This window comes from Macrobrachium nipponense, chromosome 2 (assembly GCF_015104395.2).
Source record: "Macrobrachium nipponense isolate FS-2020 chromosome 2, ASM1510439v2, whole genome shotgun sequence".
Taxonomy (NCBI): Eukaryota; Metazoa; Arthropoda; class Malacostraca; order Decapoda; family Palaemonidae; genus Macrobrachium; species Macrobrachium nipponense.
The window spans coordinates 66,160,928-66,168,761 of record NC_087201.1 but is presented as its reverse complement, the minus strand read 5'-3'; the positions used below and the strand labels follow the sequence as shown (position 1 = coordinate 66,168,761).

General features: G+C 34.9%; 1 pseudogene; it reads right to left on the bottom strand.

Annotated features, from left to right (window-relative positions):
* Nucleotides 1-277: 277 nt before the first annotated feature.
* On the bottom strand, nt 278-4,525 carry LOC135221197 (KRAB-A domain-containing protein 2-like; annotated as a pseudogene).
* Between the last annotated feature and the right edge of the window lie 3,309 nt (nt 4,526-7,834).

Here is a 7,834-nt window from a genome sequence, read left to right as displayed (position 1 = left end):
TTATGCAGCTCAATTTTGCCCGATGTGAATACGACTGCCTAATCTAAACATATATTATGGTTTAGTGTAGAAATGGAAATTAATCCAACAGACAACCCACGGGAGGTTACAAGAGAATGCAACATGGTTAATGTAGAGACAGTTTTAAAGAATTCCAATTTATTTGAATAAATACAAACATAATTAATGCAATATCAGTAAAAGAGAAATAAGTCATTAGATCTCAGGGTTCAGTTGAGTCCAATCAGAAATTTTTGCATGATCTACCCGGGTGACAGCGCGAGTTGGATTTAAATTTTTTTCTTAGGCAGCTGCATCGTCCTGATGTACATTGAGTAGTACATTGACACTATATATCCTTGCCCACCAGTGGCTCTTGCTGTTGCTGTTCTAATCGATAGGCAGATATCAGGAACCTCTTCAGACTTTATCAGGGGCTGTTTGATTGCACTTAGATCGGTGCTGCAAATTTTGGTCTAAGAATTCCCTCTCGACAACCTACAGTGTATAGTCCATCTTGTTCCTTTAGGGTGACCACTAACAGATTTTTAGGATCTGTTGGACCACGATCGACATCCGGACCCTCAGCGTAGCACACTGACCAATGGATAATGGCTTATGCAGGTGTTTGCCGTGTCTTGTCATCCGTGTTGCTGTCTTAGATTGTCCTAGATTAGCTGAAACACGGATCTTTTGGAAATTTGTAGCTACTGTTTCTGCCCCTGTCTCTGCTTCTGCCTCTGCCCCTGTCTCTGCTTCTGCCTCTGCTCCTGTCTCTGCCTCTGCCTCTGCCCCTGCTCTGCTTCTGCCTCTGCCCCTGTCTCTGATTCTGCCTCTGCCTCTGCCCTGTCTCTGCTTATGCCTCTGCCTCTGCCCCTGTCTCTGCTTCCAGAAATGACTCAAGATCTTCCTCGGTAAATATATTACAAAGAGCTGTACTTGGCAGGATAGATGATCCTAATCCAACCTGCGGATCTTGTCCAAATGTAACTTTGAATGGGCTGTGGCCAGTTGTTTCATGATGGCTGATATTAACTTGCCACTGAACAAACTTGAGACCTACTGACCACCTTCTGCTGTTGTTTTCCCTCATCCAAATGGTCAGTTTGTCCTGGATCACTCCATTTAGACGTTCAACAGCGCCTTGGCTTTGAGGATGACGTGGACGTCCAGTCACCAGCTTCAGTTCTGGGCGATGATGGCATTGACAAACTCCCGTCCGTTGTCGGACTGTAAAATAGCAGGTGCTCCAAATGTCAGAAATATATCTAGAAGATTCGCTGCGACCTCTTCTGCTCTTTTTGATGTAAGTGGGCGCAACACACAAAATTTGCTGAAATGATTTACATATGTCATGATGTACTTGAAGTCTCCATCAGGTAATGTTTGAAAATTTATAAGATCTATCTGGCATCTTGAATGGATATCATGACTGCGTACCGGTTTTACTACCAAACCCTTTGGAATTTTTCTGGCTTTCTTTTGATGGCAGTGCTCGCAGAATGAAATGTAGAGGTAGCATACTTCTTGTGTGATGTTTGGCCATTTCTTTTTCACCTCCGCAATTGTTTTTTTACCACCTCCATGGCCAATAGCTTCATGGGCTGTTTTGACAATACCAAACACTTCTTCTAGAGATGCAACAAACTTGAATTCATGTTCATTTGGATCTTTTCTCCTGCGAATTAGTGTTTGACGCAGCTTAAGTTCAAAGGCAGCTTGATCCATAGTGCATAAACTGAAACAGAAAAGATAAAGAAATATAGAGAAAAAGTCTATATAATTTATACTTGGATACAGCCCAGTAATATCACCGAATCTGAAAGTCAGGCAGTATGTTCAGTTACCACAAGTCCAGCTGTGTGCCACCACTCACTCACCAGCACGAGATCCAGGTTGGTTCTGCCTTGCCCCTCGTTTACTTTACAACAACTCAGTGACAGACCCAAAGTTTCGAACAACATTCGAACAACACTTTAGTTACAGTGGTTCGTCATTCAATTCACATTAGGCAAAATACCCTCGTCTAGTCTGAAAATCCTGCATAAAGTGGATATTAAGCAAGTAATTTGCTATATTGTGAACATTGTGCAAACAAATTGCCTAATATGGAGATTAGGCAATTTTCCTGCCTAATGTTCACATTAGCAATTATCATTATGCGTAACATATATATATATATATATATATATATATATATATATATATATATATATATATATATATATATATATGTGTGTGTGTGTGTGTGTGTGTGTGTGTGTGTGTGTGTGTATAGTACTATATATATATATATATATATATATATATATATATATATATATATATATATATATATATATATATATATATATATACACACACACATATAGAGTTAGGTAATCTCTCTCTCTCTCTTTCTCTCTCTCTCTTCGTTTGTCTGGTGCTGTGTGAGCTCTATACTACATACGAAAGCAAGAATTTGCTTGTATAAATAAGCCTTTGCAAAGATTTCCAATTAGCAAAAGCCTTTTCAAGTAATTGGAATTATATTTAACTGGGTCAGGTAAAGCACCTGACGAGAATCTTGTGTAATGACGAAAATGATGGATTGGTAATGAATAAATTAAATACAATTACAATTCACAGGTTATTTTGTTAATTATTCTGAATGACCTATTCATGCATTCGTCAGTATTTACATAATGTGAAAACGATGTCTTCAACATAAATCCCTTAACAGGTTTCTGGTACACTTTTCGTTTGTGGTAGTTACCAGAAGCATATTTTAGTCTGCTTTTATGCAAATTTTATACGAAGAGTAGTCAATATCAGCTATTTAAAGATTTACCCAGATCAAGTTGATACGAGTATCAGTCAAGGCGAGGGACAGTAACAGGGCGAGGTTAATTTTCACAAAGAATGGCCTTTTCCTAAAGGAGAACTAACAATAATATAATTCAGTAACTTCCGCTTTATTTTATATCCTCAACTGCTGATCATTCTCGAACAAACAACAGACTGCTTAACTTCCTCGAAGTGCAATGTTTGATGCCTCTCTCATTCTCTGTTAAAAGCTGCTTTGGGATTCTTTTCCTGCTGTATTTCTCCTTGGCTCATAATATTCCGCCCTTCTCTCCCCCACTTTCTTGTTTTCTAAAAAGTTTTTATTGAGACTTACTCTCCGTTAAAAGTTGCTTTGGGATTCTTTCCTTGCTGTATTTCTCCTTGGCTCATAATATTCCACCCTCCTATCCCCAACTTTTTAGTTTTCTGTCCGTTCTTTTCCTGTCCGCCCTCAGATCTTAAAAACTACTGAGGCCAAAGGGCTGCGAATTGGTATGTTGACCACCCACCCTCCAATCATCAAACATACACAACTGCACCCCTCTAGTCTCAGTAGTTTTATTCTATTTAAGGTTAAAGATAGTCATGAAGGTGTGTCTGGCACCGCTGTAAGTGCCAACAGCAAAGGCCAAAGTTTTATGATCCTCGTTTGAGAGTTTCATGTGCCGTGGCTGAGCGTTTCATACAGATTTATGCATTGTACAGAAAACTCGATTGCGCCAAAGAAACGTAGGTGCATTTTTTTACTTGTTTCTCTTATCCTACCGGCTTTGGCATCAGACATAAACCTATAGCAGAGCAGCCCTTGATTGCCTATTATTTCTATGTTCAGTCGGTTTTTTCATCTTATTTCAGCATTTTCGTGGACTATTACTGCACTTTCAGATCATTAAAAACTTTTGGTATACTATAATCTGACAGAATCATGCTGTAATTCCATGGCCTTGTTATGGTATAAAATAAATAATTATTGAAGAATATATATATATATATATATATATATATATATATATATATATATATATATATATATATATATATATATATATATATTAATCCTTCGTATGGTTTTTTCTTGGATACGCTTGTCCCTACCCTACTAAGGGTTTGTAGTGACAAGCGCATCCAAAAAAAAAAAAAAAAAAAAAAAACCGCGAAGAATTCGAGAAGTTAAGAGGGCATTATGGTTAATACTGAGATACACACACACACACACACACACACACACATATATATATATATATATATATATATATATATATATATATATATATATATATATATATATATATATATATATATTTATTTATATATGATGTGTGTAAGATTATATTTGATATAATTAATGTCGTAGTCATTATCTTGTGATTAAGATTTGAGCTCTTCTGTTGAGACTGTAAGTACCTAAGTGACAAAAAAAAACTTTCTCATTCTTATGAGCTATTCTTAGTACGAGAGAGAGAGAGAGAGAGAGAAAGAGAGAGAGACCCTCGTTCCAAGGGATCGTATATCTCTTGGAAACAGCTGTTGATAGCGGAGATGCGAACTTCGCCTCCGATCTACTAATGGCATCATCAATACCAGATTGTCTGCCAACTTCTCCAATAGATCTAGGAATAATTGCCCCTGGCTTCTCCGCGAGAAGCGGAGTTTGGGATATCTTTACAGACGTGTCCAGGGGCAAAGTTTTTGTGCTCATCGATTTATGTAAATCTTGCATCAGAATGTTGATTTTGCATATTTTGCGTCCATTTTTTACATAAAATGAAGACCTTTACACCTACAAGAAGTTACTGTAATTGCTATAATCCTTTGAAGACAACAGGATATTCTCTAAATTAGGAACAAGTTTGATAAATATTATAATTATTTACTGTACATTTCATCGCTTCACTCACTTATTGAGATAACCCTTATACATTCAAAAGGTGAATTTCTACTGATTACGGAAATGTAAAGTCTATGCTGTGAAAAGATATAATAAATGTGACCTGGAAAATAAGTGTTCTTAAGCCAAATAAATTATATTTGCTAACAATAAACGAAATTTACTGCCAGAACGAAATACGTTGGTAAAAAAAATTTGAAAGAAATATATGCTGCATTGTTCAGGAGAAACATCCGCTTAATTATTTTGATTTAGATGGTAAATTACTTGATTTAATTCGCCCGGTAAACTTTTGTAATATTTTGATTGCTCTCCAGACATTTAATGTCTAGAATTGTGTAACTCAGTATAGCTCCCGTACACTAATAAAGTAATTCAAAAGGCACGAACAGTCTTCTGGGATGAAAATTAACAAGTACAAAATTCGCATTAGTTTCTTCGGTGGAATCGAGTTTTCTGCACACGTATAATCAAGACCACCGAAACAGATACTATATACTTCGGTGGTCTCGGTTTAATGCTGTGAGCCGTGGCCCATGAAACTCTCAGCCGACCATAGTGGCCTGTGCGCTTGTGTTGCCAGAAGGATGATCATGGCTAACTTTTGTGAAGGATCCACAGGCTAAACTTGGATAATTGCCAACATTGTCATTATGATTCTAATAGGTAATTTTACTTGTTTTTGTTGTGTATATACTACTCAGAAAATGGGAAAATTTTATGTTTCACTTAATTAAAAGCTTAGGAGACAAGAATTCCATATCTGAAATTGACCAATCATTTTGTATTGCACTAAGAATATGAAAATAAAAAAGTAGGATATTAAAATTCCGCCAATCGAGAAGGAAAATAATTTCAATATCCATAAATCAAATCTTCGAAAACGAATTAAAAGTTACAGCGACCTAATCAGGAATTTAGTTGTTAGGAATTGGCCTACGTACTGTCTGAAATGTGGTCTGGTCTTTCCTTAAGTGCATTTCATTCTCTTTCAAAGATAATTAAAAGCGAAGTTTGTGAATGTTATAGGCTTTCATACCCACCAAATGGACGTGGTTGGCTGTTTTAAGCCTTGTTAAAAAGTTGGTTGCTTTTGCTCTCCTGCTCCGTGTCCCGAGCATTTAATTTTTCTGAGCTAACTTCTTTCAAAGATGTCTGGTATGGATTGTTATTCTGTTAACTTTAGTTAAATGTTTTTTATAACAATTTATAGATAATTTGCTGTAAATTTCTTTGTAATGACAAACAGGCAATATGGTTCATTGGATTATCATTGGATTCGCGATATCAAGAAAACTTACGAAGATGAATATGGCTGCAAAAAAAATTTAAATAAATAAAAAAAAAATAAAATAAAAAATAAAAAATGTTTTCGCTGTAATTACTTTCTGATTTTCATACAGTTCTTTGAACATTGCAATTTCTGTGTTGTATAACCGAACAGTAAAAAGTAGGAAATATATGAAATAACATTAGACGCGTTAATCACGTAAATGTTGGTTTAGGTAAAATGTTGGGATAATTTTTTTAATGGTTTGGTTTTGTTGAAAGAACAGAATTGGTCATGTTCGTGAATTTTGGAAGGTGGGAGGAAAAAGAATGATACCGAATGTTGATGGATGAACTGAACATCAACAGTTAAAGAAGAAGAGGGACACGAACATACAGGATAGTAAATGGGCGACTGAGTTCAGGGGTGCACTATTATTTAATCTTAAACTTCTATCTAGTTAAGAAAACGCTGATTCTGTGGAATGAATATACACTGGGGCACTTCATTGTTTTCTTTCAAATGTTTCCCGGAAAATAAATGTTATATTGCAATGATAATAAATAAACGGTAGTTAACAGGTGGACCTTTAAAATGTGTACCGAAAGGAAATGCTGGGTATAATATTATCATAAGTGATAGGTACCTAATGAAAGTGACGATCCCCATTTCGTCCCCATTAAAAGAAGAAACTTTTGGATAAACTTTCGTAGCTATAAACCAGATTGTAAAATAACACTTCTTGATAATGTTAATATATCTATCCTTTGTTCTTGTTTACTTTGTTTTTGTGGACAGAAGTTTAGTAACTAAAAACCAGGTAGTTAAATAATATTTCTTGATAATGTTAATATCTCTATCTTTTGTTCCTGTTTACTTTTTTCTTTTGGATAAACTTTCGTAGCTACAAACCAGATTGTAAAATAACACCTCTTGATAATGTTGATATCTATATCCTTTGTTCTTGTTTACTTTGTTCTTTTGGACAATGTTTTGTAACTATAAACCAAATTGTTACGTAACACTTGATTATGTTAATATCTCTATCCTTTGTTCTTGTTTACTTTGTTCTTTTGGACAAAGCTTAGTGACTATAAACCAGGTTGTTAAGTAACGCTTCTTGAAAATGTTAGTATCTTATCTTTTGTTCTTGTTTACTTTTTCTTTTGGACGAAGTTTAGTAACTATAAACCAGTTAGTTAAATAACACTTCTTGATAATGTTAATATCTATCTTTTGCTCTTGTTTACTTTGTTATTTTAGACAAAATTTTGCAACTATTAACCAGATTGTTTAATAACGTTTCTTGATAATGTTAACATCTCCATCCTTTGTTCTTGTTTACTTTGTTCTTTTGGACAAAGTTTATTAACTATAAACCAGATTGTTAAGTAACACTTCTTGATAATGACAATATATTTATTCCTTGGCTTGTTTACTTTTGTTCTTGCTGGCCATTTACAGCATCCTAACAGTTTAGATAATGTTACGCGGTTATCAGGGAATTCTAAGCTTATTTAGGACAGAACTCTACTCAGGTTTGGTTATTCTTACAGGCTTGGCTCCCTCCGGCGTTGCCTGACTCCTCTCCCAGTTGTCATTAGCTATTCAATAGGATTCCAGATTCCTTTCCCTCTTTGTCTCTCCGATGTGTCTCAGGAACTCGACGATAGTACTCTGCGAGTCCGCACATTAGGTTTTAAAGCCATATGAACATACATACAATATACAATATACATATATATCATATATATATATATCTATTATATATATATATATATATATATATATATATATATATATATATATATATATATATATATATATATATATATATATATATATATATA